The sequence below is a fragment of the Schistocerca serialis genome, chromosome 8 (genome assembly GCF_023864345.2).
Source record: "Schistocerca serialis cubense isolate TAMUIC-IGC-003099 chromosome 8, iqSchSeri2.2, whole genome shotgun sequence".
Taxonomy (NCBI): Eukaryota; Metazoa; Arthropoda; class Insecta; order Orthoptera; family Acrididae; genus Schistocerca; species Schistocerca serialis.
In genome coordinates, this window is record NC_064645.1 from 99,904,208 (window position 1) to 99,931,060 (window position 26,853).

Genomic DNA, 26,853 nt, shown 5'->3' on the forward strand with positions numbered 1-26,853 from the left:
ATCTTTAAAATGGTCGTTGTATGTCTCATTTCATTACGACTGTATCTGGATTGCCACAAATAAAAAAATAGAGTTAAAATGAGCTTGTGTAACTAAATTATTTTTTTTACTATATTGTCTTCATTTGTGCCAATCCGTTTTTTTTTTTTTTTTTTTTTTTTTTTTTTTTACAAAACTGTCTGGAATGTACTACGTAATGTCCACCAGAATGTCAATGCGGGATACAGTCATACTGAAACAGGATTTGTAACAGCAGGTGTTTTAAAGATCATAAGATGACTGTTGAAACAGATAATGAGGAATAAATAACATTGAATACAACCCGCCAGGGTAGCAGAGAGCGCTAACTCGCTGCTTCCTGGAGTCGGGTAGGCGCGCCAGCCCCGGATCGAAACCGCCCGGCGGATTAACGACGGAGGCCGGCGAGCCGGCCAGCCTGGATGTCAGTTTTAGGCGGTTTCCACATCCCGTTAGGTGAATACCGGGCTTTTCCCGATGTCCCGCCTCAGTTACACGGCTCGCAGACATCTGAACACATTCGCACTATTCCATGGATCACACTAGTCGCAGACAGTTGGGGTACACTTATTCCTTCCAGGGGGGTACGGGGTGGTGGCAGGAAGGGCATCCAGCCACCCCTTAAACATTAACATGCTAAATCCGATTACCGATGGCTGACCCTGCGTAACTCCCGGACAAGGCTCACCTGATAGATAGAAGTAATATTGAATACGATCTTGGCCATTAAATTTTCTCCAGTTCAGTTGATTCGGTTCACTGAATGACTAGTTTTCATTCTCACTGCGTTTCTGTCAGCCCCGTCATGTACACATTTTACGCTAACCCTGGGTAATTACACAGTCTGCTAGAACAGATGAATATTAAACACATTTGTGTTGCGTTTTTAATAACGCCATATTTACGTGAATAGTACTCTGTGATATGGTTTTGAACGAGCCTTTAGGAGAGGAAGTGGATAAAAATTGTTCAAATGGTTCAAATGGTTCTGAGCACTATGGGACTTAACATCTGAGGTCATTAGTCCCCTAGAACTTAGAACTACTTAAACGTAGCTAACCTAAGGACATCACACACATCCATGCCCGAGGCAGGATTCGAACCTGGGACCGTGGCTATCGCGCGAGTCCAGGCTGAAGCGCCTAGAAAGCTCGGTCACAACGGCCGGCAAAAATGTCGGGTGCTGTTTAAAAGAAGTACTGCTCTTCAAAGTTTCGTAACGAACTAAGTTACAAGGAAGGCTCATTTATGTCCTTCTGGTAGCTAAACTATATTTTAACTGTACCTCTTTCTTATTGTGTTTCTGTACAGAAGATTAGTTGAGGTGGTCACGATAAATGTGACTTCCTTTATATAACACCTAATCCACTGATAGGCTTACGACTAGCGTTTTGTGTGGTACTGTCCGACTAGCGTTTTGTATGGTACTGTCATACGCCAATAAGAATTTCACTACAAATAAAAAAATATATGGAAGTATATGCATATTTTTTTAGACGCTAAAATGCATGAAACTGCCTTACAAAGCCTGAAATTAGCGTATTTCGCAAGCGCGAGTGTGATTTCTCTGAAACAAGTAGGTACGTAACGTAAAATGGTGTAACAACGCACTAGAAAGTTACACTATTTAAAGGTTAAACTGTTAATAATCGTTTATAGTTTCACATTGAATAAGAAGTTATCTTATACTTAAACATGGTTATTAAAAGGAAACAACGCACATCGAAAGTACTATGCTGAAGGTGAGCAAGTTTCTGACGAGAAGAGGGCACCAAGGTACGACGTCCTGTTCTATGCGCGTGAGGTAATTTGCTTTTTGACAGAAAAGACCTCTGTTCTCGCTTAGGTCGCACGGGCAGGCAGCAGGCGTTTGCGGCGCTTACTGCGGCTCCAGACGACAGGTGCAGTGATGTGTCCATATAAAATGTCACCGCAGATGTTAAATATGCATCACTTGTGTACGCACTGTCAACGGTGCCTAAGTTCATTTTTCTTTTCTTTCTTTTTCATTCTAATGATTGAGGGATACTTAGAAAACAAAGGTCTTTTATTTCATAGTGTTTCATATGATAAATTTATGCATGAAAATATTATTTTCAGCTATAAGGAAACGATTAATAGTAATGAGTTACAAAGGAAAAAGGAATGAATTAAAGGAAAAAAAGAAAGTGCATTAGTAACTCGTTGAAAATGATAGAAAAAGTTTGAAAATGATTCTCCAGGTAACAGGTAAGTTGTAGATAACCGCCAACTAAGTACACATAAAGAAATCGAGGAACGCGCCAACCTCTGGCTCTCGTTGTTATTAAACCATGTACCCAGTACTCCTACAAATATAAATGCCGTGTGGCTAGGGCCGCTCCCTGAGCGGAGAAAATCTGCGACCCAGCCGGGAACCGAACGCGGCCGTTAGGTATGACATTCCGTCGCGTTGACCACTCAGCCACCAGGGGCGGACTCACCTACGAAGGTTTCACAGCTTATGTGTTAGGTGATTTGGCCAGAGATGTTGTCGTCGACATTGTCTGTATTATACTCAAGTAAAAGGCCATTTCCTCTTAAGGAAGTCAGTCAGAGAGCTGGAAATAGGAATGGGGTAGCAGTGACAAGGGCTGCGACGTTTATAACCTGGAATGAGATTTTCACTCTGCAGCGGACTGTGCGCTGATGTGAAACTTCCTGGCAGATTAAAACTGTATGCTGGACCGAGACTCGAACTCGGGACCTTTGCCTTTCACGGGCAAGTGCTCTACCACCTGAGCTACCCAAGCACGACTCACACCCCGTCCTCACAGCTTTACTACTGCCAGTATCTCGTCTCCTACCTTCCAGGCTTTACGGCAGCTCTCCTGCGAACCTTGCAGAACTAGCGCTAGCACTCCTGAAAGAAAGGAGGCTGTGGCTAAGCCGTGTCTCCGCAATATCCTTTCTTTCAGGAGTGCTAGTTCTGCAAGGTTCGCAGGAGAGCTTCTGTAAAGTTTGGAAGCTAGGAGACGAGATACTGGCAGAAGTAAAGCTGTGAGGAAGGGGCGTGAGTCGTACTTGGGTAGCTCAGGTGGTAGAGCACTTGTCCGTGAAAGGCAAAGGTCCCGAGTTCGAGTCTCGGTCCGGCGCATAGTTGTAATCTGCCAAGAAGTTTCAGGTTTATAACCTGTTGCTCGACATTGTAGAACGGTTAGAAATGAGATATATCGACCAAAGCAGAGGTGTGGTCCACTTCCTGACTGGGAATGGCTTTTACGCGACGCATTACGCCGCATTCATCTTACTGAAAGAGAAGAATCTACTTGTGCGTAAAGAGGCTCCCCCGAGGCTACTGTAATACAAAGCACGCTTCTCACACACGCCAGACCATTAGAGCACAAACAAAAAGAACTGGGTTGCATCCTTGGTCTACGGGTAGCATCTTTGATTATTTACCAAAAGGTCCTCGGTCCCGTGTTCGAAACCCGCCAACGCTTGAACTTCGATTAATAATCAGCATTGGCGGCCGAAGACTTCCGATAAGAAGTCACGCTCGTTCTGCCAACGGTCTTGTCAAAGAGGGCGGAGGAGCGGACACAGACTCAGGGGAAACTGCCCCTGGGGTGGTAAACTGCCCCTAAAGGCGGAAGACTCAGCAATGATCAGCGGCATGAGAATGCTGAAGCAATAGAAATCGCTGCATTAAAAACACATAACGGCTATCCACAGCACATGTGGCCTGTAATTGAATAACAGTATAATAATGATCTCTCCATTGACAAAATATTCCGTAACAGTTCCTCTTTCAGATCTCTGGAAGGGAACTGTCAAGGGAGAGGTGACCACGAGAAAGATATTGAATAACCAACGAAAGAATTATGTTATACGAGTCCCGGTGCGGAATGTCAGAAGCTTGAATGTGGTAAGGAAGCTAGCAATTCTGAAAAGGGAAATACAAAAGCTCAATCTTAGTAGGGGTCAGTGAAGTCAAATGGAAAGAAAACGAGGATTTGCGGTTAGATGAGTGTAGGGCAATATCAACAGCAGCAGAAAATGGTATAACAGGAGTAGAATTCGTTATGAACAGGAAAGTAGGCAGAGACTGCGTTACTATGAACAGTTCAGTAACAGGATTGTTCATATCTGAAACGACAGCAAACCGACACTGACAACGTTACATCCCGACGTCGCAACCTGAAGATGAGAAGATAGAGAAAGTATATGAAGATATCAAAGGGTAACACAGTATGTAAGGAGAGATGAAAACCTAATAGTCGTGGGAGACTAGAACAGAGCTGTAGGGAAGGAGTAGAATAAATGGTTACAGGAAAATATGGTCAGGGACGAGGAATGAGAGAAAAGAACGCTAATTGACATATGCAATAAATTTCAGCTAGTAATAGCGAATACTCTTCAAGAATCACAAGAGGATGACGTGTACGTGCAAAAGGCGTGGTGGTACGGATAGATTTCAGTTAGATTACAAAATGGTCAGACAGAGATTCCCAAATCGGGTACTGGATTGTAAGGCGTACCCAGGAGCAGATATAGACTGAAATTACGACGAGAAATGAGAGAAAAGAACACTAATTGACATATGCAATAAATTTCATCTAGTAATAGCGAATACTCTTCAAGAATCACAAGAGGATGACGTGTACGTGCAAAAGGCGGGGTGGTACGGATAGATTTCAGTTAGATTACAAAATGGTCAGACAGAGATTCCCAAATCGGGTACTGGATTGTAAGGCGTACCCAGGAGCAGATATAGACTGAAATTACAATGTAGTAGTGACGAAGACTAAGCTGAAATTGAAGAGATTAGTAAGGAAGAATCAATACTCAAAGAAGTGGGATACAGAAGTACTACAGAATGACAAGATACGCTTGAATTTCTCTGAGGTTATAAATACAGTCATAAGCAATAGCTCAGTAGGCATTATAGTGAAGAGGAATGCACGTCTCTAAAAGGGGCAATCACAGAACATGTAAAGAAAAATTTAGATACACAGGAGGTAACTATGAAGAAACCATAGGTAACAGAAGAAGTACTTCAGTTATGTATCCACGGAGTCTTTCGCGACGGCATACCTGAATGAAACGTTCTCGATTTTCAAGCCGCGTCAATTCGAATAAAATCCTCGAGCTCTCGTTGTGGTGTATGGTGTACCCTGTGAATGTGGCAGCATGTATATCCGACAAACAATTCGCACGGTTGCGGAGCGTTGTACTGAGCACAAGCGCCATGCAAAGGTAGCTTAACAAGTCGGCCATAGCGGAACGTCATATTCCCTCCAGGGATTAGCATCTGAGCTCCCGAAGTATTTCCGTAATACTTACGTGTTCATATACAACATCTACAGCAACGTTCCCAACACAGTTCTCTGGGGTACACCCAAAGTTACTTCTACGTGTGTTACTGACTCTCCATCCAAGTTGTTCCGTCATCCCTACCAAAAAATTCTCAATCCAGTCACAAATTTCGCTTAATACTTTATATGGTCGTACTGTTGATAACAAACGTTGATGTGGTACTGAGTCAAATATTGTATGTACTTGACCGCGCTTGACACAGAGCTTTTAGTGTGTCATGTGAGAAAGGTGCTAGTTGGGTTTCACATAATCTATGTTTTCGGAAAATATGGTGATTAGCATGGTGGAGGTAGTTACATGTACAACAGTCTGGCGAATTGATCTGCCTTTGCAACATTAAACATTATGGATTTGTTATGTTGGCACAAGAAACGACTAAAAGGGGAGTGAAATTATGATTTAATGATGACGGAAACCTCAAGCATAAGATCTTCCGAAGGTAACATAGTTCCCCATTCGGACCTCATGGCGGCTAATCCGGTAGGTAGATAGAAACTTTGAAAAGCATATGGCAAAGTTGAACGCAGCGCGAATTAGTGAACTGCTGTTGAAGGAAGAAAAAGATCTATGTTCAGGGGAGTACGGATTTATCAACAGAAACTAAAATAGTGCTAACTCAGGAGTAGGTCCAATAATAAATAAAGAAATGGGATGTGGGTGAGCCACTATGAACAGCATAGTGAAAGCATTATGCTAGTCAGTATAGAAAACCAACTGCCACCGCTGTAGTACACGTTCGTTTTCCTAATAGCTCCGCATGTGATTAAGATAATGTATGATGACATGAAATAAATTTGTGAAATTGGTAGGGCCCCTGCGTTATACGACATTATTGAGATATTTGTGGGTAAATACCTCGAGAAAACAAATTTACCTGGTACGTAAGGTATATGAGATAGGCGAAATACTTTCAGATTACAAAAAGGATGCAATAATTCCAGCTCCTACGACGACAGCAGCTGACTGGTGTGAATGAAACCTAATTATTAGTTTACTAAACCATGTTTAGAAAATACTGCTTCGGATTATGTGCAGATGATTGGACAAATGGTAGACGTCGACTGTGGGAAACATCAGTTTGAGTTCCGGAAAAATGTAGGAACACGCTAAAAGATATTGTTCCTATAACTTGTCTTAGAATGAAGAAGGGAAAAGCTACGTTTATAGCATTCGTAGATTTTGAAAAAGCTTTTGACATTGTTGACTGTAATATATTACTTGAAACTCGGAAGGTTACCTAGATACAATACAGGAAATGAAAACTGCTAATTAAAAAAAATGGAAGGACATGAAAAGGAAGTACTTGCTCTAATGATGTATTTGTAGTTTATTATCGCCGATAGAAGTGGAAAATAGATTCTGAACTGAAAAAATGGCTCAGAAAAATGGTTCAAATGGTTCTGAGCAATATGGGACTTAACGTCTGAGGTCATCAGTCCCCCAGAACTTAGAACTACTTAAACCTAACTAACCAATCGGCATCACACGCATCCATGCCCGAGGCAGGCTTCGAACCTGCGACCGTAGCGCCGCGTGGTCCCAGACTGAAGCGCCTAGAACTGCTCGGCCACACCGGCCGGCAGACAGTGATACCAGTTTGTGAAATATCCGCCAAGTTATTCAATCTGTACACTAAACAAGCAGCAAAAGAAACCAAGAATAAATTTAGAAACAGAGTAACAGTTCGGGGAGAAGAAATAAAAGCTTCAAGGTTTACCGATGAAACAGTAATTGTATCAGAGATGGCAATGGACTTGGAAGAGCAGTTAGACAGACTAGTGTCTTTAAAATGGGTCAGAACATGGTACCGGTATATCTACAGAAGTAAAACAAGATGAATTTAAAACTTCCCTGCAGCGATCAGCGCACACTCCGCTGCAGAGTGATAATTTCATCCTGGAAGATGAATTTAATTTAGTCGAACTGGGCGATACTAGTGAATTAAATTAAGAAATGTGACACCATTGGTATATAGGGACCGAAATGACGGAAGGTAGCGGAAGTGTAGAGGACATACAATGAAGACTGGCAATAGCAGGAAACGCACATCTAAAGAAAGTTAAAAAATTGAACTTCGATTAAAGGTATAAATGTTACGAAATATTTTTGAAAGTATTTGTTTGCCGTGCAGTCTTGTGCGGAAGCGTAGGGTGAACGACAGGTAGTTTGGATCAGAAGAGGAGCTTTTGAAATGTGGTGCTACACAAGAACGCTGAAGGTTAGATGGGTTTAAAGGATAACAAATGAGGAGGCATTAAATCATACTGCGGAGGAAAGAATTTTATGTTGGAACTAGACAAAGACGCAGAGCTGGTTAAACTGTAGTGAGAGACGAAGGATTAACTATGGTTTCAGCAGATTTGCACAGATGAAGAGGCTTACTCATCACAGAGTAGCTTGTTGAGGTGCAACAAACTTAATCTCCAGAATTACGCTCACAACAACAGCAAATGAATACGTTCCTGCTACGTTGCGGGGCTTTCGTTTGCAGTCCACGTTTCTGTCTGCCTTTGTGTAACGTACCATGAGTATAATTAGGAAATATGTTTAGCCTGTAATGCTTGTGCAATTAATTCGTTTGAACGGCTGCTTTGTTAAATGGTTACTGATGCGCGTTATATCCATTTAATTACCAACGTCGCCGTCAACACAATCCAGGCTCTACAAATAAGTTACATGACACAGAAATAATTTGAGTTTATAGAACGAATATCTGCGCGTCCACAATTTGCAGTTAAAACGTGTCAACGATGTCAATAATATATAACTGTAAGTGTGCAATTGTCACAGACAGAGTTGATGAACATTTTTTTACTGAAAATGATGAGCATGATTACTTCATGAAGCTCATTCAAATTCATTATAAATTTTTTGTGTAAATTGCACGACAGTATTTTCTTCTTCTACTTAAAATCAAATGTAACAAACATTTTTTTAACAAAGTCCAAATATTTACGAAAAAATACTAAGAAACTGCTGGAGGAAACTGCAATATCGTAATACATTCCATACTTATGTTAGTTAACTTAAATAAGTAGGAAGTATGGAATCAATTAATAACTGTGTGAAGCACTTTGATCCACAGAAAGAATTGTAGAGTTTAACGTACTGTGACAGCTACGATATGTTTCACTATTTTCCTTAAGGAGATTTTCAAAATTAAAATATGTAGTTTGATTGGAAGTTGTTTTCTCCCCAAAATGCGAAAATATTTTGTTAACTCCCATCTACATACGAAGAACGTGGATTATTCTATAATCATCAGCGCAGAGACTCGTATGTTGTAGCTCCTCTCAGCACTCTGGTCTGTGCAAACCTCTTCAAATCTGCGTAATTGCTGTTTGTAATACACACTTGAGCCTGATTACAGTGTTCAAGTGTTAACCAGACTCTATAATAACGCCTGCCATCGTTGCATCGATTACCATATTAAATGTTCATTGATGCCTCTGGGTGTCAGCTGTCAACTTAACCCCACTTTGTGAAGTTGTGCCATGAAGTTCTTTTCTCTCCAGCTCCCTTCAGATTCTCTGCATTATAAATCCGGTTTGCACACCTAACCTTCACAATTGTACAACAGCATCGAATTTCTAAAGCTCCTATTATCTCTTCTCTGTACTTTTCATTGCCCATGTTTCAGCACGCCTTCACTCAAGACAAATAAATTCAGAATCAAAATCGACAGATGTGCATTCGACGTTGGAAACCTTCTCAACTTTAAACAAGTTATTTTCTCTACTGAATGTCTAAATGTTATCTTATCTTTATTTCTGGCGTCGTCAGCTGTATTGCTACAAAGAAAGCAAAACGCGTCTACTACCTTCAACGCTTTATTTCTTAACCACTTGAATTGATTTTACTTTTGTTGATGTTCAGCTAATATATTCACTTTAAGACTATCCATTCCATTCAGTCAGTCTTCTCGACTGTGACTATATCATCGTCGAATAAAGTTTTTATTTCTTCCTCTTGAACCTGAATTTCTTTTCCAAATTTCTCCTTCATTCTGTTTGCGGCATGTTCAATGCACAGAAATAATAAAAATTGGGACGAAAACCACGTGTCAGTTTTGGTATGTTACGGCGTCGTATCATAAAAAACCATTCGCGGTGAAACCAACGTTTCGGCCACGGTTACAGTACCTTTCTTCTGTATCTAGTGGTGTGTTTTTGCCGTCCAGAGTCACTTATATTTTGTCGTGTCTGCTCAATGAGCGTGACATGCATCACAATTAAAAAAAAAAAAAAAGTGTCTCATAGCCTTCAACAAATGATCAGTATCCATAGAAAAATTCAGACGCTTCAAAAAGGAATGTTTATTACTGGGTAAATTGTTAAAATATCTAGGTGTGGCTTTTGGACACTGGTAAGAAAATCGTATATTACAGCAATACAACAAATATATGTAGCCCAATGTTGTGGACAAAAATCTATGAAGACATTATTATGCGCCATCACATTTCTGCAAGTGAATTTTTTAAAGAGTATACTCAGAGCGAAAGCAGTTTGCATCATTCACTTACGTACGAGTACACGTTGCATCACTGATGAACTCACTACTGTCAACGTATCTGGATGATGATGATGATTGGTTCGTGGGGCGCTCAATTGCGCGGTTATCAGCGCCCGTACAAATTCCCAAACATTTCTCAGTCCCAACTCGCCACTTTCATGAAAGATGATGAAATGATGGGGACAACACAGACACCCAGTCATCTCGAGGCAGGTGAAAATGACGTATATGGAGCAGCTTCTTTACACGCAGTAGTACTTCGCACTCTCATGTCCTCCACAGTTGCTGCAACCTCCTTGTACACGACGCGCTGTATATGAACCTAGAGCACGGGTTCCAAAACTTTCCCTATGGTGGAACACTTTGCGAATCCTGGTACTTTGATGCAACACCTTGTTTGCTTTGAAGGTTAATAAAATTATAAATTTTTTAAAAAGAATAAGGAAAACTTGTTTCATTAAGTGGTGTCCTCAATTTTAAATTACAACTAAAAACAGAGAAATCATATAATATGCTTAAAAAATAAGAAAAATTAATTAATTATATCAAATGTTCAACGCCATGTTAGTGATAGTTTAACGCGGAGCACTTAGGTACTTCCAGTGGAACACGAGTGTTCCACGGAACACAGTTTGGGAAACCCTGCCGTAAAAGAATACGTTGTAAGCTCTTGGTAACTGAAAAGTTTCGTTAGTAGTATTCGCTTCTAACAATGACCATGTGTACTAACTAATACCACCAAGTTTAAAGCCATTAATATTATTATGTAATATAACTGACTGGAGAAGTTCAAATGGTTCAAATGGCCTTGAGCACTGTGGGACTCAACTTCTGAGGTCATTAGTCCCCTAGAACTTAGAACTAGTTGAACCTAACTAACCTAAGGTCATCACACACATCCATGCCCAAGGGAAGATTCGAACCTGCGACCGTAGCGGTCTCGCGGTTCCAGACTGCAGCGCCTAGAACCGCACGGGCACTTCGGCCGGCACTGGAGAAGTATTGAGCAATAACAGTTCAAGTTAAAAGACAATTTTGGAAATTATTATTCAATACAAGTCCCTGTGATTTCTAGCTATCACTCGTTCAGTGTTGAAATCACCTATCTACCTTTCATGCATGTAAGTCCATTACCAGTGATCATTCTATATGGAAATCAGCATCTATACTCCTCAAACCACCTTGAGGAGCATGAAAGTGGGTATGTCCCATTGGACCATTCGTTAGGGTTTCTTCCTGATACATTCACGTATGGAGCGCGGGAACAATGATTCTTTCAATGCCTCTGTGCGTGCAATAATTATTCTATCCTCACGATCCCTATGTGAGCGACACGTAGAAGATTGTAATATATGCCTAGACTCATCATTTAAAGCAGGTTATTGAAACTTTGTTAACAGATTTCGGGATAGTTTACCTCTATCGTGAAGAGTCTTCTAGTTGAGTTCCTTCAGGATGTGGCACTCTCCTACGGATTAAACAAACCTGTGACCATTCGCGCTACGCTTCTCTGTATTCGTTCAAAATCCCCTGTTAGTCCCATCTGGTACGTGTCCCACACACTTGATCGATATTCTAGAACCACCGGTTGCACCTGTGATTTGTAAGCAACCCCCTTTGGAGACCGACTGCACTTCCCCAGTACTCTACCAATTAACCGAAGCCTACCTCCTGCTTTACCCACGACTGAATCCATATGATCATTCCATTTCATGCCCCTACAAAGTGTTACACCGAGGGATTTGTGTGAGTTAGCAGATTCCAACAGGGACTTATTGATATTATAGTCATAGGATACCACGTTTGTTGCGTTTTGTGAAGTAAAAAATTTTACGTTTCTGAACATTTAGATCAAGTTGCCAATCTCTGCACCAATTTTAAATCTTATTAAGATCTGACTGAATATTCTTCCAGTTATATGAAATAATTAACGTAAGATACATTCTGAATAATTCACTTGATTGATAACTAACTGTAATACAGTCACTTTTTAATATCTTTAACCCAGATGTAGACTTTAGTCCACGTACCATCATCAGACACGCAAGATTCCACACTGTTAACTAAAACAATGTCTATTGCCTGCACTATCTGTGCAGCTGTGCATAATGAATCAATGGCGGGAGAAAGGCTAAGGCGAGCGACACGCTTGCGAAGACTAACGGCGTCAGGTCGCGCGGTCTTACTGGAAAAGTCTGAACAGGGCTGGCACCTGGCACTCAACAGTTTGGAAGTAAGCGGTTTAACACATCTCATCCTACTGAAGAATAAATTATGGGCTGGATAACCATGACTTGGAAGCACATCACTTGATGAGATGTCAAGGCATTTTTTTATAACAGGTGTAAAATATTTCTTAAAATATGTGCGTAATTTTCATAGACCAAAGTACAGTCAACGAAATAAGAGCCAACATGTCCGATTTGCCACACCATATATTCATATACCACTATCATTAGTTGAACACATGTCGACACCAGTGTAAGTAGTGCAGTTTTCCAAACATGCATTCCTGTGACTTGTGAACGAAGCCTCATAAGTTGTAAGTGGGCTGCTTCTGTGTTGGCAGCGCTGTGTAGCGCTTTGTATCTGATCTCTGGCTGCGCTTTCTTTGTAAGAGACTATGTGGCTGGTTGGACTCGTTGTTGGAAGTTAATCGCCAGTAGTGTTGGGCAGTTGGATGTCAGTCGCCAGAAGTGATGGAAGTACTATTGGGCAGTTGGAGCTGGACAGCCAGCAGTGACGGAAGTTAAATGTGAGAAGTTAGCATTGATTGAGGGTAGACGTCTGAAGCGTTAGCGTAGGCTAATGATCTGTACATGTTCGACTTGGAGATTGAATATTATTCATGGTTACATACCTTTGTACTAGATGTCAATGACGATTTATATTCATGACAGAACCGGATGTCACATTATTGATTTAAAAAAAAATACCATTATTTGGTTTGCAAAAAAATCTTTCCTTTCCTAACCACATGCCTATTAGTAGTTAGTGGCTTTAGCAGTTAGAATCTTTAATTTAGCTGCCAGTACTGAGGCTCGCTGTAATGCTGTAGTTCGCGTAATGAAGATTTTTGTGAGGTAAGTGCTTAATGAAACGTATAGGTTATTGCTAGAATTTCTTTTCAGTCAGGTCCATTCTTTTGAATTAATTATTGGAAGTCAGGTTAACCATTTTTTGAGCAGTCAGATTGCGTTGCGATAGGAGATTGTGGGTCTCAGTCAATCAGCAATTTAAGTATAGACACACTCATTTACATAAAGAAGTTTCAAAGTAAGTAATAACTTCCCCACAGAATTACTGTTTTCCTTGAGTACTCACAGTGTTCAGAACAATGCTGAAATTAAGTGACGTGTAATTCTCAGTGCAGGAAAATATGAAGCACATGATGTTTCTGCCTATAAAGAAAACGAAAAATGGTTCTTTGATTGGTGCCTTACTCCCATTATGTTTGATAATAACTCCTAAGAGGATTTACTGCAGCAGCTGAATTAAATACTCTCCTGTAGCTTCTTTGGCAGCGAACTTTTTTGATGGAAGCATCCAGTCTCAGGAAGTCTTTTTACGGAATTAATGAACGTGGGATGTGTTGGAATATTCTGCATTGGAACCGTCCTGCATACTGTTTTGCTCCTCTTGACTCATTTTGGTGTCATTCGTCATAAATTAAGGGAATGTTGGCCAAATCTTCAGGGTATTTGCTCCTTAAAATGGTTCATGTATTACTAACGATTAGGTTATGTGGATGTTACATAAGCAACACACTGTAATGAAATACAACATTCCTCATTACGAGCGTGAGCTACATTGATGGTTGTTACACTGCACTTGAAGTGAACACCTCCGGCGGGCGATACACAACTGACGCCGCATCCGTTGCCTCGAGATGCACATTTCCGTCGAGGGTAGCGTAAACATCAAATTACTGTTGCCTAGTCGGAGCAAGTTTTCGTGGAGGATGGATGAACTTCAGGGTGGAGGATGGATGAACTTCAGGGTGGAGGGCTATTCACCAGCAGAAACAACAGCACAAAGATCCCTACAATCGCTATGTTTACTCTGTCATTTCTTGTCGGTGCAGACAACCTTGTAGACAGGACAATCAAAGCTGTGGGTAATAATCTTGCATATTAACGAAAGGCTTCAACTCCAATTATTTATTTGTTTTTAGATCGCTACCGGTTTCATAGCACTAAGAGCCCCATCTCCAGGTGAACATCTGCATAAGAATAAATGAAGGAGAAATAATAACACTGAGACATTCACTGATATGGTACTTTTCGTAAATTATTTTTAGATCACTACCGGTTTCATTGCACTAAGAGCAACTTTTTCAGGTGAACGTCTGCATAACAAAAAATGAAGAATGAATAATGGCCCTGAGACATTCGCTCATATGGTAATTTTCTAAAATTATTTTTTTTAATTTTTTAAAAATCCTCAAAACGTTTATATAAAAATATTAATATGTTTTTACTCTCACAACTAAAATATTAGAACTAAAAAGGTCAAAACATGGTTCCCAACACTCGTTGTCCGTCAAAACGAAACACCGCTAATAGGCGGTACGTCTTTGAACGAAACAGCCGGACATATGGATTTCAATCCAATATGGTGGACGGAGCCTACACAAATTATACCTCAGTGATCCACTGGTAAGGTGAAAATGTATGAAAAACTATTAACACCAGTTTTCTACTAGCTTGAAAAAACGAATCGGCTGCTGCAGCAAAATGAAGGGATAGCTAAGTAATCCAGACAATACCCCTCAAGCAAATAGCTATTTACGGTAAGTTAGAGCTCGTAAAAAACGCTCACCGCTTTTCCGGTCCATACGCTATTGCGAAACAGGGGACGAGACCGCATGTTATGTCTTACTGACGTCATTACATTCTAAGAATTGTGCTAAAAATACTTTTTGTATTTGTTATACTAGGATTCCTTGTTCTCACCTCTCGTGAGTGATCACCAGTCACTCGAAACATCAAGGATTGTTGGGTTGTACCCATGCATCACTAGCGCATGCGCAAGCCGTCTGTAGGCAAGTTGTTTACTTTCATGCCATCAGTAAGATGGATGATGGATGGAGAGGGTAGTATGAGCGCACGACGGCAAGGTCTTCAGCGCCCGCTCAGTGACAGACTGAGACGGGCGTCAAGAAAAGACTCAGAACAGTAAGATAAAACAGAGCGTAAAACACACGTAACAAGCTTGGAAAAATATATGCCTACCCACACCGAGGCGTGGGACGAAGCATGCCGCCAGCAGTAACACATGGACAGCACAGGAAGAAAGTGGTACAGGGAGCTAAAATCAAATAGCAGATGGAAGCGGCTGGCTGACCGCAAGGAAAAAAGGGAGGAGCAAGCCACCTTGCAATACACTAAAAGTTTAGGCCAGAGTCCAGACACATCATAAAACCTTAAAACCCTCGACACACACGTCTGATCATTAGCTAAAACACAGGGCAGATCCCCAACAACTTGTGCTTCTGCACTTGCATCACGGTGTAAAATGCAGTCTGTTAAAATGTGCCGGACAGAGATGTGCACACCACAAGCACCACAAAACGGGGGATCCTCCCGCAGTAATAGAAAGCTATGTGTGAGAGGACAGTGCCCAATCCGAAGACGCGTGAGGGTCACTTCTTCCCGCCTGAGCACCCCGCAGGAGGTACGCCACGGCCGTGTTGTTGACTTCACCAACCGAAGTTTATTGGCCGTCACCGCCAGCCATTTTTCCTCCCACAACTCCATGCACTTCTTGTGGAATGCAGAGATGACAGACTGCAAGAGAATAGGACACTGGACCACATCTTGCTCTATGCAGGTTCCCTTGGCAGCCCGATCGGCCTGTTCATTGCCCCATATACCTACATGACCAGGCACCCAACAGAAGGACACCCCCTTACCCCGCCGTTGTAGCAAGTACAGTTGGTCATATATCAGATGGACCATCTCCTCAGTTGGGTACAGATTCTATAATGACTGTAAGGCACTAAGAGAACCGGAGCACAGGAGAAATCGATTGCCCCAAACACGATTCATAAGCTCCAGTGCCTTCAGGATCGCGTGGAGCTCCACCGCGAAGACGGTATATTCATCAGGGAGGCGAATCCGGGTAACATGATCAGGGAACACTACAGAACAGCTAAGGAAATTCTCCTGTTTGGAGCCATCAGAGTAAACGACGGTAAAAGAGACGCACAGGGTGCGATAGCGTATAGACCGGAGAGGCGGTAAATGTTTATTTTTTATGTTCTACTTTCCCTCAGTAGCTATTCACCTCACCCATTTTGTCCAGATTAGTTAGAATATCCCTCGACTTTTCTGCAAGCACTCCTCGTTTTGTTTTTTTAAACCTAGCCGAAAATTAGGACGTAACAGTTTTCCGTATGAAGGGTCACGGGGAACCATTATCATGGTCCCGCACACCGCATTTTTCAGGATCAAGTTTCTTAAGTTTCAAGTCGAATAAATAACTTAAAAATAGGTATAAAAATAAATATCTTGGGGTATGTGCATTGTAATGGATAATATAACAGAAAATAGGTTCGGTCACTTCAGAAAATAAAAAATAACATTTAACAGATGGAACATGACAAGATAATTTCAAAACAAAAAGATACCAGGACCTCGATTCTTTCTGCCTGTTTTGGAGCACAATCAATTGGTGGGTCGTCTACAAATGGTTCAAATGGCTCTGAGCACTATGGGACTTAACATCTGAGGTCGTCAGTCCCCTAGAACTTAGAACTACTTAAACCTAACTAACCTAAGGACATCACACACATCCATGCCCGAGGCAGGATTCGAACCTGCGACCGTAGTGGTCGCGCGGTTCCAGACTGTAGCGCCTAGAACCGCTCGGCCACCATGGCTGGCGGTCGTCTACATACACGATGTCATCCTCGTCTTCTTTCGCGAAACCTAGGCAGTAACCAGTGCATCGTAGAATGCTTTTGTGATAACCCATAAATCGATATCAGCGTCACTGACTCAATGGCGTCTGACAGTTGGCAATGGAATTGCAGACGCGACAGACACTGATAGCGGCGACGCGGGAAGCGGGTGGTCCAATGACGTGCGCCCGTTGGAATTTATCACTGTCTGTTCTTTTGTAAAGTTTCTTCACAATGTTTGCAGAAAGCCATTAGTTAAGCAAAATACCGTTTCTTGTATTTACGTGTTTGCTAATCATTCCTGTTCCTTAAATTCTTCATTCGTGTGGCCATATTGTCCGTAGTTGCTTCACAATTCTTGAGGGTATTTTCGTTCTGTCGTTGTTGCTAAAAAAAGTGTTTTTTCACCTGTCGCATTTCGCTGTATTGAGGGAAAGCATCATCAGTGGTCTGTAACTAAGCTATTTATATTTTGATTTGCTTTAAGATCGAAAAACAGTTCTTTAACAATCTACTGGTTTTTACTTACGGTGATTTCCGCTTCAATTGTCGCCCACATCGGGAAATGCCGTCTGCCATCACATCGTTGATGTTTTCCTTCTTTAGACACTGATATCTGGAGTCTAATTTTTAGTTGTTATGCAGAACTATGCACTTTTGTGTCTTTTTTATAGCACACTTTCTCGCACACCACTGCTTTCCGATTGTTTTTATACTTCTAAGTACACATTACGGTTGGCATTTTGTAGTGTTGTCAACATAATATGGGCACTAATTTGTCTTAGAAACCATTTTCAGATCATCTAAAACAAAAACGCCATACGCCAATCAATATTGAAAAAGTATGAACATCACAAGAATCAATAAAGACAGACAGCTCCTACCTTTCCAAGAAATCTGTCACGTACACAAAGCATTAACAGAAAATAATCAAATACTCAATGGAGATATAAATATTGGAAACCAGGCTCTACCCAAAATAATTGATGAAATTACGTCAAAAAGAAAAGAACATTTTTCATCCTTCACCCACTCCCATAAATAAATTACTCACACTCTACTGATGATGCTTTACGTCAATAAAGCGAAACGCGTCTGGTGAAAAAAACACGCATTTTTTGCAGTTGCAACGAAACGAAAATAGCCTCACGAATTTCTATTCCTGTCCAGCTTCCCCACAACGAGAAATGCTGCACCACACAGCAGCCCACCTCTGCCTACCGTTGCGTATGAAGTTGTACACAACAAGTTGACAATAGAGATTGGTCGAGATCTGTTTTAAATGTAAATACCTCAATTTTGGAGAATTAAGGGGCAGTTTTCCATTGTGCAGTTCTCTCAGTACGTTTGGGCGACTTTTCTTACTAGACTTTCTCGTTTTCTTGTTTTCTGTCCTTTGATTTCCCCAAAAAATCCTTCAAATGACCAATAAATAGTTAGGCTTGTGAAGCACGAATCTCGCCTCCTTTTGGTCAACCTTTAAAATTCTGAGTGCTCGTGTAGCGTAAGGCACTATTTAATATACAGCCCAGGCAAGGACTCTGAACAAGTTTCAAATTTGACGACTGTGGTAGAACTGATGACAGTGAAAGGTGGTGGCTTGACTCATCTATTTCTGATGACGTCCCTCCAGTCATTGGTTATCTCGCTGTAAGATTTGACATTGACGAGATTCATATCCTTGTCTCCCTCCATTTAAGAGTGACCTTTTATACGGGAAATTACTTCTAATGATGCAAATAGTTTCGATGAATGAACTGTGTAGCGCAGAAAACGGATAACCGATATGTTCTTGTTCCGACCTGCGCAGTAGTGTCAGAAAAGAACGAAGTGTTTTACTGTTGGGTTGCGTACAATCTCAAAGACGTGTTTAAGTATAGAGCAAATGTCATCTACTCTCTTCTGGGAAACACTTCCATCATGGGTGTAAAATAATAAAGTTGAACAACGACTTTGTTTGCGTGGCCATCCTCCGCAGAAAGCACAGAAATACTTGTTTTATAAATAAAACCGCCTTTTCTTGCTGCAACTTAATTTATTTTTCCCAGACGAGTTTCGCCTTTTTATTGCATCTTCAGTGTAATATTTTGCTGTCATCTGTGTTTGCAGTCATCTGTTCTGGAAGTCGCACTACCATTTTATTTCCGACACATAAGCACAGTTCTGTATTCAAATGGTTCAAATGGCTCCGAGCAGTATGGGACTTAACATATGAGGTCATCAGTCCCCTAGAACGTAGAACTACTTAAACCTAACTAACCTAATGACATCACACACATCCATGCCCCATGCAGGATTCGAACCAGCGACCGTAGCAGTCGCACGGTTCTAGACTGAAGCGCCTAGAACCGCTCGGCCACTTCGGCCAGCAACAACAGATCATCCGCAGCAGATGGAGTAGATCTCTACATGTTAATGCACCCCGGAGATGATGATGACATCTTAAAGTGGTGGAGCAGACATGAAACAGATCTGCCAGGCCTGGCTTCAGTTGGAGGACGTATTTTATTTATCCCAGCAACAAGTGCACCTAGTGAAAGATGCTTTAGTAAAGCCGGCACGTTACTAACAAATGACCGCAGCCAATTAAATCCGGAACGCGTTAGTGATTTATTGCTGATCGACAATAGCTGTAATTTTGTATAACTTGCAAACGAGTGAAAATTATGACAAGTTACGTCTGTAAATGTTTAATGTTCTTTGTATGCTTTCTTTATGAAGATGGTTGTCTTCTAGATTAAAGGGACAGCACTTATTTAATGTTTCCTATTAATGAAAGAAAAAATATATCTTCTGTTCTGAAATGAGACTCGTCTTCTATCCGCGATTGTATTGAAATATCATTTTACTTTCCAAGTGCTTTATGAATTTAGGCGAGCCGTGACCGGTCAAACATTGAGTGTTGCAGCAGTCTATTCACCATGTTCTTTTTTGTGGTGCACATTATTCTTTTGCTACTACTTAACTTACTTACTCAGTGGTCATACCGGACTCGTGAGTCCATTACCGCAGCAACGTATTTTCGCCATCTGTCCCTGTCTTGGGCCATTTCCTTCCATACACCTTCAATACCTAGGCTCCTCAAATCAGCCTTCACATTGTCCTCCCATCTACGCCTCGGTCTCCCCACAGGACGTTTTCCTTCTAGGTGCCCTACCAGTACTCTGCGCGCTGCCCTGCCCTCATCCATTCGAGCTACTTGACCCGCCCATCGCAGCCTACGTGATTTAATAATACTCATTATGTCAGGGCTTAAATAGAGTTCGTGAACCTCTTCGTTATGCAGTTGTCACCACTCTCCGCTGATGTCATCCTTTTATGCTCCGAAAAGTTTCCTCAAAATTTTGTTTTCAAATACTCGAGACGGCTTTTCATTTTGAAGAGTGAGAGACCAAGTCTCACATCCATACAGCATAACTGGTAGAATAATAGTTTTGTATATTCTAATCTTTAAATTCCTAGACAATATCTGTGATGAAAGTAATCTATTCAGTGAGAAGTAGCACGCATTTCTCGCCTGTAATCTCTTCTTCAGTTCGGATTCAATCTCATTTCTCGAAGTGATGTCCACGCCTAGATACTTAAATGTGTTTACTTTTTCAAACTGCATGTCTCCAACTCTTAACATTTACTGATCTACTGATGTTGGCATTCTAGTAGTAACCAGGTATTTAGCTTTGTCTTCACTTATCCTTACAAGGGAACCTCCCCATCGCACCCCCCTCAGATTTAGTTATAAGTTGGCACAGTGGATAGGCCTTGAAAAACTGAACACAGATCAATCGAGAAAACAGGAAGAAGTTATGTGGAACTATGAGAAAACTAAGCAAAATATACAAACTGAGCAGTCCATGTGCAAGACGGGCAACATCTAGGAAAGTACGAGTTTAGGAGCGCCGTGGTCCCGTCGTTAGCGTGACCAACTGCGGAACGAAAGGTTCTTGGTTCAAATCTTCCCTAGAGTGAAAAGTTTACTTTCTTTATTTTTGCAAAGTTATGATCTGTCCGTTCGTTCATTGACGTCTCTGTTCAGTGTAACAAGTTTTGTTTTGCGACCGCACCGCAAAACCGTGCGATTAGTAGCCGAAAGGACGTGCCTGTCCAATGGATACCGAAAACATTTGATTGCAAGGTCATAGGTCAACCGATTCCTCCACAGGAAAACACGTCTGATATATTCTATACGACACTGGTGACGGCATGTGCGTCACATGACAGGAATATGTTGTCGACCCACCTAACTTGTACACTTGGTGAATGGGTAAAAAGATTCTTCTACCTTGCCCAATTTAGGGTTCTTGTGGATGTGATAATCACTCCCAAAAAAGTGCGAAAACATAAGAGGTTGTCACATAAACTGCAACAAATGAATGCAACAGTTTCACAGTCGCACAGGTTTGTCTGTGCTCTGTCAAAACATATGTTTTTAACGTTTTCAAATTTTGCCGTGTGTAGACCGTCAAATCCTGCATATGTCCAAGCAAATCTGAACATGTCCTGGAATTTTGGAGAGTGAAGTTGATTATATGTGAGTGCCTGAACTTTGATAATTGTCTGAAAATAAAAAATTAAAATTTTTTCCCGAGGGAAGACTTGAACCAAGAACCTAGCAATCCGCAGCCGCACACCCAAACCACAGGACCACGGCACTCCTGTGTTTGCATCCACCTGGATGTTGCCTATCCTACACATGGACTACTCAGTTTGTATATTTTGCTTAATTTTTCATAGTTCCACACAACTTCTTCTTGTTTTCTCGATTGCTCTGTGTTCAGTTTTTCAAGGCTGTGGCTAAGCCATGTCTCCGCAATATCCTTTCTTTCAGGAGTGCTAGTTCTGCAAGGTTCGCAGGAGAGCTTCTGTAAAGCTTGGAAGGTAGGAGACGAGGTACTGGCAGAAGTAAAGCTGTGAGTACCGGGCGTGAGTCGTGCTTCGGTAGCTCAGTTGGTAGAGCACTTGCCCGCGAAAGGCAAAGGTCCCGAGTTCGAGTCTCGGTCGGGCACACAGTTTTAATCTGCCAGGAAGTTTCATCTCAGCGCACACTCCGCTGCAGAGTGAAAATCTCATTCTGGAAACATCCCCCAGGCTGTGGCTAAGCCATGTCTCCGCAATATCCTTTCTTTCAGGAGTGCTAGTTCTGCAAGGTTCGCAGGAGAGCTTCTGTAAAGTTTGGAAGCTAGGAGACGAGGTACTGGCAGAAGTAAAGCTGTGAGTACCGGGCGTGAGTCGTGCTTCGGTAGCTCAGTTGGTAGAGCACTTGCCCGCGCAAGGCAAAGGTCCCGAGTTCGAGTCTCGGTCGGGCACACAGTTTTAATCTGCCAGGAAGTATCATCTCAGCGCACACTCCGCTGCAGAGTGAAAATCTCATTCTGGAAACATCCCCCAGGCTGTGGCTAAGCCATGTCTCCGCAATATCCTTTCTTTCAGGAGTGCTAGTTCTGCAAGGTTCGCAGGAGAGCTTCTGTAAAGTTTGGAAGGTAGGAGACGAGGTACTGGCAGAAGTAAAGCTGTGAGTACCGGGCGTGAGTCGTGCTTCGGTAGCTCAGTTGGTAGAGCACTTGCCCGCGGAAGGCAAAGGTCCCGAGTTCGAGTCTCGGTCGGGCACACAGTTTTAATCTGCCAGGAAGTTTCAACTTATAACTAATTCTGAGGGGGGTGCGATGGGGAGGTTCCCTTGTTAGAACTACATCTTCACTAGCCTTGATTAACGCATTCGCATTTGCTGTTACAGATTCTTTCCTATTGCTAATGATGTTTAAATCATTTGAATACCCTGATATCTTAATATTTCCATTTAACTCCACACCCTCTGAATTCTCTGCTGCCATTCGTACAATATATTCTAGGACTAAGCGGAGACAGGGCATCTCCCTGCTTAAGTCCGTTCTTTATTACGAATTCTTCTGACTCCAATTTCCCCACGCGTACTCTACCTTTTATGTTTTTCAAACTCGCTTCTATAAGTCTAACATACTTCTTAGGTATTCCAAGTTCCAAAAGAATTCTGTACAATTTTGATTGCAATACTGAATCACATGCTTTTGTAAAATATATGAAAAGGTTATGAACTGGTTTATTGTATTCCTATTTCTTTTCCAAAATTTGACGCGGGGTGAATATTTGGTCTATAGTTGATCTGTTCCACAGAAATCCAGCTTGGTAATCCCCCACAATTTCATCTGCATTTGGTGTAAGCCTGCTTAGCAGATTATTAGGGAAAATTTTGGAACACACTGGTAATAGCGATATCCCTCTATAATTACTACAATCCATTTTGTCGCCTTTATTCAAAATTGGGATCAGAATCGACTCCTGCCACTCATCAGGTATGATCTCTGAGTTCAATACTTTAGTTATGACTTTGTGAACTACTTCCACCAATTTCTGTCCCCAATTTTTAACTAACTCTGCAGTTATGCAATCTGATCCTGGTGCTTTATGATTTCTCAATTTGTTGATTGAATCTCTTACTTCCTTTAACGTTGGCTCAGGTATCTGGGGTTCTGCTGTATGTATTTCGTACGCCTGCTCATTTCCTGCTCCCTGGTGTACATTTAATAGATGCTCAAAATACGCCCTCCATTTACTTATAGCACCGGGATCTGTCAGTACTCCCCCGGCGTCCCCTCGAAGTGCATTTGTCCTTGCCTTGCAACCCTTCCTATATCCATTTATGCTAGGTAAAGTTCCCTAATGTTTTTTGTTTTACTGTTTGTTTCCATTTTTTTAATTTGATTGCGCAAATAATCCCTCTTCTTTGCCCGTAGCCTACGACCAACTTCCCTTCTCATGTTCAAGAACTCCTCTCGTTTTCTCCCATTCTATCCCAATCTAATCGCGCTTTTCTCCTTTCCTCTACCAATTTCTTGCATTCCTCATCAAAGCACGGTTTCCTCCTGTTCTTCTTAATTGAACCTATTGTGACCTTCGCTGCCTCTTTGATATTATTCCTCACAGTGATCCACTGTTTATTTACATCCTCGTCTTGATCTTCGTGTGTCCTGAGAGAATCAAACCTATTTGAAATTTCTTTCATGTACCTTCCTCTAAAGTTTTCATCATTTCGCTTGTCAGCGTCGAACCTAACAAGTACTGCATTGTGACACCTTGATGTTGCTGTAGATAGCTGTTGGTGAACTTTGGCAACTACAAGAAAATGATAAGAATCGCAGTCTGCTCCCCTGAAAGTCCTAACATTTTCTATAGTAGTGTGCCATCTCCGATCTACAAGAACATGATCAGTTTGGTTTCGGGTGTGTCCATCCGGAGGGACCCAAGTTGCTTTATGAATGTCCTTCCTTTTGAGATATGTGCTCTCAACAATCATGTCTTTTGAAACAGCAAAATTAACCACCCTTGTGCCATTATCATTCGAAATGTTATGCAAACTTTCTTTCCCAATTGTAGGCCGGAATGCATCCTCCTTCCTATCTTCGCATTAAAATCACCTATGATTAATTTTGTATCGTACGAGGAGAACTCATCCCACAGTTGATCTAGTTCTTCATAAAAGCAGTCCTCAACAACCTCTTCAGTGTCCTCAGTTGGTGCGTGTACATTAATTACTACTAGTCTGTTCCACCTACTGGACGACACTATAAGTGATAGTCGGTCACTAATGAACCCTGTATCTCTGATTGCGTGAAGCACTTTTCCCTGTACTGCGAAACCTGTTCCGAAACTGTGAGCTTCCGCACCTCCAAAGAAAAATGAATAGTTACCCCTCTTTATGCTACCCTCCCCCTGCCACCGAGTTTCTTGAATAGCTGTAATGTCTACATCGTATCTATCTAATTCGTCTAATAATGTCTGGAACGTTCCTGGACTGTTCAAACTTTTAACGTTCCATTTTCCTAACCTGAAAGTTCCTTTCGGCCTGAATCTCTTCGAAGTAGGTTCCGCCCGGAGATCCGAATGGGAAACTAGTTTACCTCCGGAATATTTTACTTCAAAGGGACCCATGCCCATTAATGTTGCTGATTCTTGATGAATAGATTTGATAGTAAGAGAAGAAGAAACAGGGATGGTTCATCACGCCATCGCCTGCTCCCCACCGGCTGTCCGCGACTGCTTATTTTTTTGTATTCGCAGCTACCCTTCTTATCTGAAAGGCGTATCCCCTGTCCGCAACCTGGGGACGCGCTATGCCGTGGTGGTTGGGGCCCACGAGACAGTGCATTTTTGAACACATAATATTTGATATATAAAAAAATGTCAAATTCTAATAGAAAACTTTTATTTTCTGTCTTTATATATTACTTTTTGCTTGCAACTAGATGGTGCATAAATGAGATACTGTTACATAACAAACACTTCAAGCATACACATTACTAGATCCGACTTTGGTGCTTGTGACAAAGGTTGGGAAAATCGACAAAGGATGGCATTGTGGTGGATTTGCTTTCACATGCATAAAATTCGAGAATAGTCGTGATCCTACCTTGATGTTTCTTGTTCACATGTCCTTTCCATTCGGAATTTTGTTAGTTGCAGGATATTTGGATAGTTTAAATGCTTGTTGTTCCCAGCAATTATTAATTGGCTTTGGCGTTTCTCTTCCTCATGCTCCATAAATATGCAACAAAAAAAATTACTAACACACTGTCGATCTCGAATAAAGGACTGTAATTTTTACTGTACTTAAAATTAAAATTTCTGGAGATCGCGGTGTCATCTCGGTCGCCACTGTAGAAAACCCGGTTGGGAAAGGGAAAATGCTATTATTAAGCAACATATTGCACCAAAAGTAGCCGAATTTTCGTACGTGAGCCTGACACAGCAATCTGACCTGAGCCAAGTGCTGAACCAGTTTGTACAAGTGTTTTCAGAAAAACCGGGGATAATAAAAGAGTATGAATTAATTTTCATAAATTTTTTATATCAATGTGGTGTTAGCGGTACAGTAGTTAATAGGAGGGCGTGCTTGAGTGGTGAGATGGAGCAGAACAGCAGGTTATGTGCAGAACGCTACCTTAATTTCCATAATTTTTTATGTAAAACGCAGTACAATAGTTTAAGGAAGTGGGTGACAAAGAAGAAAGCGCCAGATATGGCGGCTCGGCCCCCCCGTCGACAGCCGAGCTGTGACCGGTCAAACATTGAGCGTTGCAGCACTCTATTCACCTTGTTCTTTGTTGTGGTGTATTATTATTCTTTTGCTACTAGATGCAGCTATTTGTTCGACCACTGTGCTTTTAACAATGTAAATATTTACGCTGTTAAACGCACAGTGTTCGAATGAATAGCCATTTCAGAGATCAGCTTGTTTCACACCGTCCCTGTGGAAACGTTAACACCTCCGTGGATGTGTGGGGTTTTTTATTTTTTTTTTATTTTGTTCAGTATTGTTCGTAGCGTTTGGTCTGGGCGGACGACACAAGACATTTGTTCAAGTTGATCTTGTTTCCGTTACTCAGTTTTCTTATTACAGAGGGCGAGCAGCCCTCTGACCGAACACGCCGAGCTACCGTGCCGGCAAGGTTAGCCGTCTACACCAAGACACTGAACAACCACGCGTGAAGCCAACAAGCGCTCAATGAAATGTAGTCGTGTCAAAGGCTCACTCTCTGCCTCGGCAACAGGTCAAAGGGGAAGCGGCTGCCAGGGGACAAACAGTGTCGCATGCTGCGTGGGGCCCTCCCTCGGCACTGCGGCGTTCTTTCCCAGGCGCCGGGCCCGCTGAATATTCAGAGAGGTCCCGCGCCCCGAACCTGAAGAGCCGGCGGGCCGGAGAGGGTAATGAGGGTTAAACGGGCAGGGAGGGCGCTGGCGGAGGGCGAGACGAGGAAGGAGGACGGCACTCACGCCCGCCTATCTCTGCGTTGTCGTCCCTGATTGTTCGCTGCCACCTATGCTCTCCGAGCAGCACGCTCTGAGGGTTGGCCGGTAGAGGTGGCCGAGCGGTTCTAGGCGCTACAGTCTGGAACCGCGCGACCACTACGGTCGCAGGTTCGAATCCTGCCTCGGGCATGGATGTGTGTGATGTCCTTAGGTTAGTTAGGTTTAAGTAGTTCTAAGTTCTAGGGGACTGATGACCGCAGAAGTTAAGTCCTATAGTGCTCAGGGTCATTTGAACCATTCTT

The 26,853-nt window shown here is 42.0% G+C and overlaps 1 protein-coding gene and 2 non-coding genes across 3 annotated transcripts in view; 2 read left to right on the forward strand and 1 right to left on the reverse strand.

Moving 5' to 3' along the window:
* LOC126416851 (uncharacterized) overlaps window positions 1-26,853 on the reverse strand; it is a 1,707,974-nt gene that overhangs the window by 723,732 nt on the left and 957,389 nt on the right. The gene's annotated exons all lie outside the window — the stretch shown is intronic.
* Window positions 22,001-22,075, forward strand: Trnaa-cgc (transfer RNA alanine (anticodon CGC)). Its single transcript has one exon. It is a non-coding gene; the product is annotated as a tRNA-Ala (tRNA).
* On the forward strand, window positions 22,302-22,376 carry Trnap-cgg (transfer RNA proline (anticodon CGG)). Its single transcript has one exon. It is a non-coding gene; the product is annotated as a tRNA-Pro (tRNA).